At 40.1% G+C, this 14,317-nt stretch overlaps 1 long non-coding RNA gene across 3 annotated transcripts in view; it reads left to right on the top strand.

Annotated features, from left to right (window-relative positions):
• The window catches only part of LOC148018400 (uncharacterized), a 33,093-nt gene extending 21,626 nt beyond the window's left edge, over positions 1–11,467 (top strand). The window contains exons 2-3 of one of the 3 annotated variants that reach the window (XR_015687741.1): positions 7,252–7,346; positions 11,129–11,467. This is a non-coding gene — a long non-coding RNA (uncharacterized LOC148018400). Of the gene's footprint in view, positions 1–7,251; positions 7,347–11,112 lie in introns of all 3 variants that reach the window. The other 2 variants (XR_015687742.1, XR_015687744.1) reach the window with 2 other exon arrangements.
• Positions 11,468–14,317: the final 2,850 nt, after the last annotated feature.

Below are 14,317 nucleotides of genomic sequence, written 5' to 3'. Positions count from 1 at the left end.
GATTGAAAGATATAATTGCACACTTTGTGAGAGAGTCAGATGTGTGCTGTCCACAGCTAGTCTCCTATAGTAGTTCTAGGGAGAGGCTCTTAAAACTGTAGTTCATGTATGCAATCGCTCTTCCAATTGTGCATTGGAAAATGGCATTCCTAAAGAGGTTTGGTCTGGCAAACCTACTTCATATGACCATTTGTGTATCTTTGGTTGCGATGTCTTTGTGTATATTCTTGTAAATCAGAGAACTAAACTAGACACAAAATCCATCAAGGGCATCTTCATGGGATACGGAGATGAGGGAGAGATGGGTTATAGAGTTCGGCTTCCTCAGTATAGGAAGATAGTATGCAGTCGAGACATAGTGTTTAATGAGGCAAAGTTGCTGAAAAATGCTACACATGGTGGTCTTGACAAAAAGAAGGCCAAATTTCAGCATGAACAGCTAGTCATTTAGCAACCATTAGCTAAAGATTTTGTCCCTTTTGATGCTGAAAATGAACAGCAACCTATTGTGCTATAACCAAAAGATAATGGACAACAAATAGATGCACATGATAGAATAGGATAGCAAGAAGAACATGCTGAAAACAAGTTACAGCAGCAATTCACACTAGTTAGATTGTGTAGGATGACATGTGGAAGCCACACTTTAGTGCACAAAATTTTAGGCATTGTTTTTTTAACGATTGCTTCTTTGTAGCAGTTGACTAGTCTTCATTGGTCGACTTGATTATTTTATTGGTATTTTTAATGCCTAATTATCAGAATCTTGCCTTTGTCATCATTCACTTGGTATTTTAGGTGGCGAGAGAGATTGACTTGCTTAGATACATTTGACAACCCATGTATACATATGTCTTCTTCACTTCAACATTCATCTACTGCAAATTTCTGTGTTCTATGGTCTCTTTTCTTTCTCCCTCTTCTCTTGTGTTCATTTTCTTTTAGTCCAGTCATATGCTTCCACATTTGCTACACTCTGACATGGTATCAGAGAAGCATTGAAGGGCTGATCAATTGTAGGCAGACCTGAATTAGAGATTTCAGCACGACAAAATTTTGCATTTTCAGTGTTAGAAGGTTGAGGTGAACAGGTGTAGTGCGAGAAAGGAGTGAAGTTGTTGTTTTTCACAAGTTTTTGCTGTTCGTGACAAGCAACTTGAACCAAGTTGGGGAAAGCAGAGGAAGCCTTAGTAGACACCATTTGTGGAGTTAGAGGGGGACTGTCCTTGTTTTTATGTAGATTATTCAAGTGACAATGTCTTGTGAGATCAATGTGGAGTTTCAGGCTATTATGGACCGTAAGGTTCCTATGTTACCGACTCTTCGTTTTGATAAGGAGCCTGATGGGGAGGATTATCGCATTTGGTGGGTAACGATGCTTGCCATCTTGGAGTCCTATGATTTGGTGGAAGTTGTGACCGAGGCTATAGACCATCCTATATCTTGTGATGCCTTGAAGCTTTTTGCTGATGAGCAAGTTGAGTTGATAAAGGTAGAAGCACATTGGGATAAACTGAATGTCCGCCTTCACTTCTTCCTCTTTCTTTCTTGCACTCAACCATTATAGCTTACATTGAGCATTTGATAGTTGCTTGAGAGATATGGTTGGAATTAGACCAATTGTACAATTGGATGACCGTTATGAAAGGGGTGTCTCTGGAGATACATATGTGGACATCGAACTCGTCAAAGTCAGCTTCCATGTAGGAGCATGTCAATAAGCTTTGGCAATTGTAGATGTAGGTCCAAAATACAAGGAAGGTGATTACCTCGAAGGACATGGCAATAACTCTTCATTCATAGTTACTACCTAGATTTAGTTCTTTTATTTCACCTTGATTGCTTCATGGCATATAGATATCCTTAAGTAGGAGGAGTTGGTTCCAATGGTCATGGACTAGGAGTAATCTATGGCATGCTCAATTTTGCCACCTCAACTACTAGTATCTCTGGAAGATAGGTGATGGTCAGCTTGTGTGTGGATTGGGAGAGATTGGGGTGAGCCACATGCCATGTGTATCTTACATTCATGGCAAGCAGCTTAGAGATGTGATTCCTAGCAAGGCTTTGTGTAGGGCTAAGGAGCCCTTGGCGTCCGACAAAGGAGGAGAGTTTGTCTTCAATGAGCTAGGCAAGTTTTGTATAGATTGTGGCATTACTAGGAGTTTGCTAATAAAAATACACCCCAGGAGAATGGCATGTCAGAGCGGAAGAATCGCAGTGTGATTGAGATGGTGTGAACTGTGATGGAGGATTGGCAGACACCTTAGTTTTTATGTGCCATAGTAGTGGCCACCACCATCCACATCCTTAATGGATCTCCTATATCAACTGTGGTAGGTATGACATCTTTTGAGGCTTTGTTCAAAAGCCGGATGTGTCATACTTTAGGTGTTCGGGTATGATGCTTATGTCCACATTTCGAAGAAACAAAGGGATAAGTTTGAGCCGGCTTCCAAACGACAAGCGTTTGTGGGTTATAGCTCCCAGTTCTAGGGGTACAAGCTTTATGATCTCGTTTCACAGGAGGTATACACGATTTGAGATGTTCGATTTGTGGAGTTTCCAGCTGTAGAGGGAGGTGTTGACCATCTTGTACTTGGAGATCCAAGTGATAGTTGAGTACCTGATCCCATGCTGCGGCCGGCTTATATAAAGGTGATTGGAGTCAAATGGATCTTTAAGACCAAGGACCATAGTGATGGCACTCTCAATAAGTACAAGGCACGGCTTGCCTCAAAGGGATTCATGAGTTGGATTTCTGACGTCGAAATGCATTTAGAAAAACTCCAGTTCAGCTATTCGCCACCATTTGATTTTTCATGAAAATTTGTTTTTTAGCGCTTTCCAGGCACTTCTTGCTCCAAAAACGGCCTTAAATGCTTCAAGCACGGCTCACAACCAGCTCCTAAAATCTAGCTCTCATTGCCAACCACGAGATAGGGCGACTCAGTCCATTGAATCCCACGAACAGATTTGCACATGCATAATCATAAAGAGCATCGAGTTGATACAAAACATATGATCAACGAAGCACAAGAACAGCTCTCACCCTAACCCCTGACAAAACCAAGACATGAAAATCCACAAGGGAGAGACCCAGCTTAATTTGACAGAAAATCAAAGCAAGTCTAACCAATTGCTCCAATACGGATTGACTAAAAAACTATCAAAGAGGTCATCCTAGTGGTGGTTTGATCTTTCTATCTAATTGAGGACAAGTGGACCCGAGGATGGGTGGTAAATCCTTGATTACAACTTAATTATGGCAGCAAATAATAAATACAAATCTGAAAATACAAATTTACCTACTGATCTTGGACATTGGACACCTTGTTGGCCCCAAAACTGGCGCCCCTTTTGGTATTTATTTAGCTTAATTAAAGAAGAAGTTGATGTACAATGGGATTTTCCCAATCCCTTTCAGTATTCCAACTTCCTTTGCTTTTCAAAATGATCAGCAAGTCTTTAATCTGATTTGCCCCTTGATTCGGGCAATCAATTGGCCTTCACCCGCTTTGATGGAGATGAAAAATGCCCCAAATTCAATTATTTGCTGGTCCCTCCACTTGAATAGGCTATAACCAACTTTAGCCCTGTTGAATCCAAGTCTTGGAGCTTCCAATTTTTGGCACGCTTTACGAGGCTGTTGCTAAACCCTAATTTCTACTGCAAATTAGGGTTTACAGCAGAGAAATCTGAAATTTCTCAGCCTTTGGTGATCTCAATGCTGTGATATTTGAAGCAAGGCTGTAGAAAGACTGGGAGATGAGAGAGAATGCTCAAGAGAGAAAATTCAGACATTTTTCGTGAAGAACTGAAGAAAATCAGTTATTATTTTTGCTGCCTTGTCTCAACAGCTTGTAGATGCTGTCACTTACTGTTGATTGGTCTTCTGCCCTTGGTTGCCTTAGAAGGTCCTCCAATGGCTGCAAATGAGACCAATAACATCTCCTCCCTCTCTCTTGCAAGCTGAATACACTAAAAATGCCTCTCTCTAGTCTCTAAAGACATTTTTCAATCTTGCATGGACATTTTTGATAAGTGGCAGCCTTCCCAAATGGTTTTTCGAGCATTATCTATAATTAAATATTAATTTCGATCTTTAATTACTAAAAATTATTTCGGTGTCCAAAAAAATAATTTGACTGGCCAACAATTAAATTGGCTAGGCATCTTCCACTCTCGAGTCTCTCTGTGCCATCTTTGCCCATTAGATCGGCGTTAGATATTATTAAATGCCACATCTTTAGTGTCACCAATTGACACTTATGGTCAAATGAATGACCTAGGCCAACAACTGTCACTAGATACCACCAAGTACCTATGCGGCATAACTTAAAGCAACTTTTGCCTTGGACACCCTGTGATTTCCTCGGGTCTCAAGCTTGTAAATTTGCTCTAAATCTCAGTTACACCTCACATGTGCAACATTTACTTAACCATGTGATTAAATATTAATCCACATGTTAAGTGAGGTTTCAAAAATACATGTTCTCATAATAGCCCTCCCTCTTAAAAACCTTGCAATCGTCCTCGATTGCACTGCCAAATGCATCAAAAGCAAAATACTACACAGGAATTTCCATAGGGCATCACAGTCAACACAACATTACGGATTGCTGTTCAACCATTCCATATGTCCAACATATGTTGAAAATTACTAGTCAACTTAACATAACATAAGACTCGCAAAGAATCTCTAAAACAGTGCCAGATTATCATGTGACATGTCTATTTCTCATGAGCTCAACTCATCTAGCAAAATCAAACCATAGCATAGCAAAAATCAAGCATAAACCATGAATAAAACATCAATAGCATCATAAGACATGTTGCTGTTCACAAAACCAGTTGAATACCATTGAATATTATTGATCATATGCTGAAAACCAACATTCGATAATCAGCCCCTAATGATCATTAACTGATTCTACACCAAGCGTAACCAATGTCATACCAAGCATTACTAATTACAAACCGAGCATAACGGATGTAAATGTATAGTTTCAGAGCTGCAGTGAAAACCATACCGATTTGCATACCAAACATAGTGACTAGTACATTGAATAGTGATCTCCTGGCAAACATACTGTTCAGCTACAATACCCTGCATGTATGTTGAATACATTTGAGATCCACTACTTCTAGAGCTGTCCATTACTGAGGAGCGGAGGTGCTAGCTCCCTCACAAGCATTAGGTAATACTCTGGACCTTTGCGCTCTGCTGAACATGATTGAGCCCGAACTAAAGTGGGCTCTAACTGGAAAGCATCAAGGTAAAGCTGCAACAATTGAGGATGGTCTGCCAAGTTATCCTCTATCCATTTGGCATCCATTGGTGAATAATTTTGAAACTTCACCGAATACCTTTTGGAACCCTTACCCATGATCTTCCTCTCTTTGTGTGCCAAAATCTGCTCTAGTACCAGTATTTCATCGAGCTCTTCAACCTCCGGCTGAATTTCAGCAAATACATCCTCTAGCACATCTCCATGAAAAGGTCTAAGCAAGCTTACATAAAAGGCATTGTGTATCTACCAGTGTGGAGGCAATTTCAGCCTATAGCATGCATCACTGATCCTCTCCAACACTTGAAATGGCCCATAGTATCTCATAGACAGCTTTGGATTACAATCGCTCCAGCATTCATCTACTGCAGATTTTTGTGTTCTACTCTCTTTTCTCTCTCCCTCTTGTCTTGTGCTCAATTTCTTTTAGTCTGGTCATATGCTTCTGCATTTGCTGCACTTCGATAGAGGGAGGGCGGATGGGCACATGATAAGCAGAAGATTTGAATCCTTGTCTCTGAGTGGCCCATGGAATGCGTGAAGACACACCATAAGTAGAGGATGGGTATCCTTGTGCTTGAGTGGCCATGGGTAGAAGTCGAGTGAGGGACAACATGGCCATCCAAGGATGTGCAAGTGTGCTTACTTGTGGGTAGCTGTAAGGTACAATGTATAGGTGGCATTCCTGATAATGGAGTACAAGGGTGGAAAGTGGAATGCACTTGTGCATGGCTAATGTGTAGAAGTGAAAAAGTAAAGAAACTTGGAGTTGAAATAGAAAGTCCTAATCCTATTGTATTTGACATTGACGGAATTGAACCTAATATGGATGATGCAAGTGTTGAATGTAATCCTAAGTTTTTGAAAGTAAAACAAATCGTGTCTACTTTATCATGAGAAATGGGAGGGATGGGAGGGAATTTTGACTGATTAGCACCAACAACATGCTTACATAAAGCAAAAGGTAATATAGTAGGTATACTTGAAGCTGTACATTTTCCTCTAGAGCCTTCTCTAAGGACATCAACATATTGATACTGGTCATGGTCTCCATGGTAACTTATAACCAGATCCTACTTAATAGGAGCATTAGAGAAGGATTTCATTTCATATGAATCAAAAGGATTATACAAATTTGACACTGGGTTTGACTTTGATGAAGCCAAGGGTTCGCTAGTCATCTAGAATGTGATATGTCCTCAGTGAGTGGAGGTGGTCAACATCACTAACAAACTCTGGTCGATGCACATCTCTTGAGGGAGAGTGGAGTGAAGACAAAGGAGTGTAATTTGGCCATTTGCTATGCATGTATTTGATGAACTCTACATCCAACATCCATGCAACATATGGTAAGGTTGATGAGGATGAGGGGGAAGATGCCGCCTTAGTGTCTCCAGTGAAGAAGCCTAAGAAGACATGATGGCTTCCCAAGGGTAAGGTGTCTTAGCCATTTTGAGTGGTTACATGTTGCAAGTGTATCTCACACAAACCCTAGCCTTCGCGATGGCTGGGGGATACTCTTCAGCAAAGCACTGGCTTTGATATCATATGAAGATATGTTAGGGTTTGCATTGAGAAAACATAGAATGTATGAACATGAATAAGACTTAATAACTTGAACAAAAATGCAAAATGCAATGTAGGGAAGAATGAAGATGAAACTGAATAAATGATGTATGCTGAATGACCAAATGAATACTGTATGCTGAATGAATGAATGAATGTGCATAATGACCAAAGGCAAAGCAGTTCGACAGTTGATGACTCTCATGTGAGTTGGCTGATGGAGATCTTGCAAGCAATGACAACTTAGGCCAAAATAATTATATATCAATTACAATCTTATTGGTCAGCTTATACATCTTTAATAAGGGGAAAAATGATTTCTTTTATTTGTACAACTGACCATTTAACATATTATTATGCTCTACTTATTATTATGGGCGGCCTTGTGCTGCAGTGACCAACCATTTTACTTCCATGCTATCTTCATCAACACTCTGCTGCATGCTCTGCCCCAGAACGCAAGCTTTTGCTGCCCACTGCCAGCTCCAGGTGACCAACATTCCAGCCATCCACATGGCTACCACATCATCAAATGCTGTTGTATGGACCTATCTGTTACAAAGTACAGCCTCCATTGCCTTTACAACTGCTTGAGGTGATGTTTATCAGCCCCAAAGATGCAATGTTCCCACCTGCTTGCTGCTCTTGCTACCATGCAACACCTCAGCTTGCTTCACTGCTGTTCCAGCCGGCCATGCAATTTATATGCATCCGCAAATGCAGCCATTGTGCCACAAATGCATTTTGCGCTGCCCATCTTTTTGTAGTTCATGATCGATTGCTGGCTGCATGCTTATGTTGGGGGTCTGTTTAATTGATGACACACTCTATTTTGCAGGTTATGACATCTTTGACTCAGTGGTCAGTTTCTGCACAGTCTAGGCTGCATCTTCAAGTGTCCCTAAGCATTGTGCTGTACCCTCTAGCCTTCCATCCTTGACCCTTGTTTGAGCTTCTTTAGCAATTTGCTCCAATTCGACCACTTCATGTGCTTCATTCTATCTCATACCTTGCTTGTGCAAAGGTCACTATATCTATTCTTCTATTTTCATTCCATTTATCCGAGCATTCATTTCTTATTTGAGGATTTTGTTTTCTTTGTTCATTTGGTAGGCCTCTTGTCTTCAACTGGTATCAAAACAGAGTGCTTGACGCTTGAGCTACTATGAGCATTCTCCATTTGGGCTATACAAGCACATGAACCAAGGTTTGATGTGTCAATGCTCTCTCACCATGGAAGGAAAGTTCATCCTTTTATCCTTGGACCGATCTTCATCACTAGTGCAATTGTTACTTGTCGATCATGAATCTCTTTCCATCCAGGCTCTTTGGGGGAGGGTGTTCTATAGGCAAACAAACATATCTCCATTTATTATGCTCATGATTCTTCCTACACATACTTCTCTACCTTTGTCTCCCTTTCTTAGCAACTTTGATTTACCTGAAATGAAGCCAGAGGGAGGTATAATAAGCTACCCAAGATTGTAGCCTAACCTTATCTCAATTTCTTCAGCTCTTCTACAACCCCCAAGTTGAACTTCTTGACATTTTATTAAAAAGATGACGAATGAGAATCTTGTTAGGACAATTTTCTCAAAAAGTTCTAAAAAGGGATTCATGGCTAGGCCATAATTTCCATCCCTTTTACTATCACTTTCATTTCCAGCTTGCTATTATTGCCATTTCCATCAGCTGCTATGCATTCAGGCCACATCAGCAGTTTGTTGCCATCCATATTCATCTCCATGACTCCTGTGTGCTGAAGAGCTGGCGATAAGGATGATTGATGCTGCTGCTGATTGCCATCATAGTGCTGCTAGTCATCATCAGATCAGGTTGCTGTACTGCCAGTCATTGGAATCCATACCTGCATTCTGCAGTCAGCTTTGGTGTTTTCCATTTGCAACCCCAGTGACTCTCAAGACAACCGTGTTTTTGCAGCATCCTGCTGCCATGTTGCTGGTTTTGTTGCTGCATTTCACCCTTGGCATCCTCAGTTACTTAGACAACTGCTATGTTTCAGCCTGCACTGCTTTCCTCTGCCTTAGTGACATCCTCAGCTCTAGGGACTGTTGGGTTTGGATGCATTTTGCTGGCATGTTGCTGTCCATATCATTTCCTTCATCTTTTGGCATTTAGTTGGTGGTTTATTGTGTTTGGGATCTGCTGGAGCATGACACATTCATAGTCATAGGGATGGCCATTTTTTGGACTCCAGGATTTCATGGATAGTAGCTTCTTTTTGTCCCACTTTCTGTTCCATGTGACTATTGTAAAGAATGCTCAAGGACAAACAAAGAAATGCAATAAGTATGACAAGTAGTAGAACTCAAGATGTAGAATGCCTAGATGAATGAATGTACAAATATTCTGAAAATGATAATATATGGGCCTCAAACCTGTCTCAAGGACCAAGGATGTGATGAGCTAAGAGTGGTGTTGGAGATGTGGAGGAACAACTTTAAGAGGGTGATGTACTTGTAGAAATTACATGGCTCAGTGGACAAAATATGAGCAAGGAGTAGAGAACCCATAGCAAATATGAGAAGACTAGAAACTGCTTTAATCTCAAACAAACTGGTATAGAGATGGCTCTGTCCACCCATGCGCTCCCACTGTGAAGCTTAGATGGTGATCCAGATAGATGATAGGTGAAGAGCTCAGGGATAGTTGGAAGAACTTGACTAGGTAAAAGATAGATTGGTGATATAGCCCGGGAAGGTAGTCTAGTCAGCGTGTTCGATCATATTATGAACCTTCCCTAGTTGGCTAGTGAATATTCCCTTTACCGTCGGGTTGGGGGCACTGCCCTCAGACCCCCACCAAGGGGGCCCCTAGCCCCCTTGAGATCCCCTAGCCAAGGCCTGTGAGAATAGGGGTCCTTGATAACTCCCACACCTTGCAACTTGATGCATTGTGCCTCGAGTTGCTACTAGCATAACAACTCTATTCAACCTAAAAGCTAAATTCACAATGGTCACCTTTTTGCCATTTAGTCACATAGGCCTCATACGACATATAAGTTAGAACCCACCAACCAATGTCCGTGCTCACGCATGGCTTCCCCTCATAATGGGGGGCTGACAACTTAGGGCACCATGGACCATTGGTGGCACCTTACAAGGGTCGGATATTAAGCATATCTAATAATATTTGTGATGGATCGTGAAGTGCAGTAGTGCTAGTCCACCAAGGTGAATGGTGACATTGATGGTAGCAATGGGTGATTTTTAGTGAAAGAAGAGGATTGATGGGTGCAATGGTGCATGGAGATAAAGCAACTATAGATTTAGTCTTGGAGGTTAGGTTTGTGCGAGTAAGAGGCTTTGAATTGAAGATACAAGTCTTTGAGTCATTTTTCGAAAGAGACATGTTGCCGCAGGAAGTGGTTGTAGAAGCCTTGCTCATTTCTTTCAAAGAGCAAATTCATTCCTAGCATCTCTTTGTCTTTTTGCATAGTGTATGGCAATTTTCTTGATGATTGGATTGAAGAAAATGATAGATTGAATAGTTTTTTGAAGGGCTATGAATTGTTAGTAGCTCCACCGGTATAGCAAGGTGTGCTTTGAGATTTATCATGTCCTTGGAATTTTCTATATCTTGAGATGTTACTAAATTTGATTCGTATAGGATTCCCAATGCTTTATATACATGTAAAACCATAATTGGAGAAATTTTTTTGTTGAAGAATCATTGAGATTTTGGATATTCTTTTTGGTCAATTTTTTGTTCTTTTGATATTGTTGTGTGGGATATCTAGATCCCAATGTTAGTAGGTTTTCTATAAAGGTCCTAGTGGAGATGCGTAGCAATCTTTGTTGACAGTAGCAACAAGCTTATTAGTTGCAAGGAGCTTGTGATTTTTCTTGTTTTCTCCTCACATTTTTGGTATTCTTAGTGAAGGATTTTCTGTTGGTTGTAATTTGTAGCCAAGTTTTGGAAGCTAGTCATGTTGCAATGAGATCCAATAGCTCCTACAAGTGGAAACTTGTGAGGGTTTTTTTGACAACTTTGATCGTAGAATATAGGGGTATTGTTTGCCAATATAGCAAGCATACAATTAAAATTATTTTAAGAATTCAAGTTTGGCTAAAATGTAGTTTAATGTGAAGTGTTTGAAGGTGATATATTTGAGTTTTCCAAGATGATTTGTGAATGGTTATGTTGGATATGAGTTCGCTCATGAGATGTTGATAATTTGTGTTTATGTGAATGTGAAGAAACTTGTAAGATTGGAGCTGACCCATTAATGTAGGCTATTGTCTTTTCAGGGTTTGAGAAAATGGATGTAGTGTGAGTTGAATGCGACATTGAAGGAGAGATGCAAGTTAGGAAAATTCTCTAGTGGAAAAGTATGTACATGTGCAAAGGAGAAATATATTATGGAAGATCATGTTGCTGTTACCTTAGGCATGCCATGGCTTCACAATAAAACGTTCTTTGTACATATATCATTTAGAAATCATGTAGTTACCTTTCAACTTTATGCAATTGAGAAAATATGCATGGTTTCTATATCGATTGCATAACGGGGATTAAATAGACAAAAAGCGAGGTATCCAAGGGTTTTGTGGTAATAGAAGTGCTTCACATTGATATGAATCATGTTTGCCCATAATAAATTTATTTGGTTTTATCTATAATTGCTATTTTGGTTTCTTTGATTTTGTTAATAAGGAATTAATTACTTGTACTATTAATCTAAAGTAAGTATGTCTCATTCTAATAAATTAAAATCAAGAAATAAATTAGTGAGATGAGTTGAATAATTAAATAGATATTAGTCAATATTTAAACTATTAATTATTCAACACATTTTTATATTGAATTACTTAATTAATAGTAATTGATTAAATTAGATGCTTATCCTAACCACATAAGTGGGTGAATAATGGAACAAAAAAGAAATGATATTTAAGTTGTTAATGCCATATTTAAAAAGTAATTGAATAAATTAACTTACATGCTCATCTTAGCCACATACATGGGCTAGGAGATTGTAAATAAAAATAACAATAAATAATTGAGTTAGAGTATGTAAACATTTGAATAATCAATTTATGCTTATGCTTATTCTAGCTAGGTATGGGGTTTAGGAATGTGTTAGTCAAGAAAAATACTTTGAAAGTAGAAATTCATGAAATGTGTTTTTTTCCCTTTTTGGATGGCGCATTTTAGTCATACATGTAGGTTAGGAATGGGACCATAGAGAAACTAAAATTAAAATCGAATCTAAGTTAATCTACTACACATAGCTTGGTCATGTGTGTGAGCTATGACTATGATTACTAGGTTTAGAAAACTTGGGTTTCCTTGTTGTGTGTACCCTAGTCGTGTACATGGGATGGGTTATGACTATGACCACCAAGTTTAGGTGACCTTTACCTATAGTCTTAGTTGTGTACATTGGGCTAGGGCTACGACGGCTATGTTTAGTAGACCTAGATTTTCTTAACTTTCATGATTTGGTCACATATGTGGGCTAGGAATACAACCCCTAGGTTTAGGAGACCTAGATTAGCTTGGTGTGCGTACCCTAGTTACTTATGTGGGTTAGGACTATGGTTGCTAGGTTTAGAAACTCTAGAGTTGCTTGGTGCGCGTATCTTGGCCATGTATGTGGACCAAAACTACAATCACTAGGTTTAGGAGATCTAGGTTTAGTTTACGTGCATATTAGAGTCATGTATGTAGGCTAGCTAGGATTATGATTACTAGATTTAGGAAATCTAGATTTGTGTGGAGCACATACCCTATTCCCAAAAGTGGGCTAGGATTATGATTGTCAAGTAGTAGTTTGGGCATACATGTTACGCTTGGAGTTTAATTGCTTGCATGATGGTAGAATTAGAGTAATTATTTTGTTGCATTATGTGTAATATGAGGTGTTAGAATGGAAAACATAGTGCTTTAAGGGCTTAGCTACTAATTTACCTCATTGTCTAATAGTGTTGCTGCCAATAAAGAGCTTGTATGATCCACAAGAGAGACTCGACCCTAGTGTTATGGTGGAAACAACTTGGAACACGAATTTAGGGCCGATGACAAGTTTTCCAAACTCCCCCCCACGGGTGAGGAGGCTTTTTGAAGGTAACCTGAACCTTTTTGGTGCTTCCGCAAGGGCTAGGGAAGAAAACCCCGCCTCGTCTCACTAACCCTCCTCTCACCTCTCACCCTAGAAAGAAAACTAATCCCCCCCTCGCTTTTCACCCAATTCACTCACCTTCCGTACTCTATTTTTTGATGGGAGGCCTTGAGCCACTTAACCATGCCCAAGCGTGACGCGCAATAGCCCTGTGCCATGACACCACCTTGGAGAGCCAAGCCTTGAGTGAGGTACCTCCTATATACCCTCCTCCCCTACAAAAAACTCGAAGCCCACTTTGAGTTGTGAGCCTAAGTATGGTGATATTAACACGGCTAATCCCAATACTCATAACAAGATTGAAAAAAGTTGAATATAGATATAAAGATGCCCCTACTTTGCCCAAAACCACTTCTTTCATTATTCCACTGCAAGGTTGCACCCCTAGTCTTGGTAATTGCATGTTGGGAGGCCTATACACCGATGGTATTGATGCCATGCTCTTTGTGCTCTGACTCATCTCCCCACCTTGACCCAGAATTGGTGTTCTCCATGGGCTTCATTGGGTTTGACTCATTGGGCTAAATGATGCTGCTCTTCCTATCCCCATGGGCCTATGTGCATCCATGTCGGCCAGCCTCTTTGCCATCTCAAACATTGCTTTGACATCTTTAGGTTTTTGCTTCTCTATCTCCTTGTGAGCCCAATGTTGTAACCCATACAAAAAACCATGTAATTTAGTCACTGCGTCCATGTCCTGAAGTTGTAGCATAAGTGATCTATACTTCACTGTGAATTCTCTCATTTTGCCTGTTTGTTGCCTCAAGGCACGCCATTCATCTCTCATTTTGAATTTTTCATTCTTGGGGATGAAATAATTTTTGAGCTCTGTGCGTAGCTCATCCCAACTCATCACACGATTTTTTCCCTACTCTATCCGTTCCTTCTCCTTTGCCAACCACCAATCAGACCTACTTCTCCCCTTCGACGTGTGGGCACTTTTAGGATGTTCATATATTGCTGCATGAGATTAAGCCACCTCTCAAGAACCAATGAATCTCTGTCTCCTTGGTACTTCTCCAGAGGTGTGGGCTTGTGTTTTCCACATTCCAAGTCAGAATCTTTGGTCTCATATCGTATCTTTCTTCTTTTCCCTTTACTTCTCCTTTGTTGTTCTCTGTTCATAGAGACTAGCAACTGGGTCATTTGTACAAACATGGCTTGAAAATCCACACTACTCACTTCCACTCTTCCTGCCATTCTTTCTTCATTTTCATCTTCCGTGGGCACATCCATATACAATGGTCCTAGTTCTATTTCTTCATGATCAGACAGTCTAGACGTTCCTTCCACTTCCTTTCCTCTTTCCTTGTCT

The sequence above is a fragment of the Lygodium microphyllum genome, chromosome 21, assembly GCF_053477565.2.
Source record: "Lygodium microphyllum isolate KBCC chromosome 21, Lygodium_microphyllum_v1.1.10, whole genome shotgun sequence".
Classification (NCBI taxonomy): domain Eukaryota; kingdom Viridiplantae; phylum Streptophyta; class Polypodiopsida; order Schizaeales; family Lygodiaceae; genus Lygodium; species Lygodium microphyllum.
Note: the sequence above shows the minus strand (reverse complement) of the source record. Positions and strands in the feature narration are given on the sequence as shown.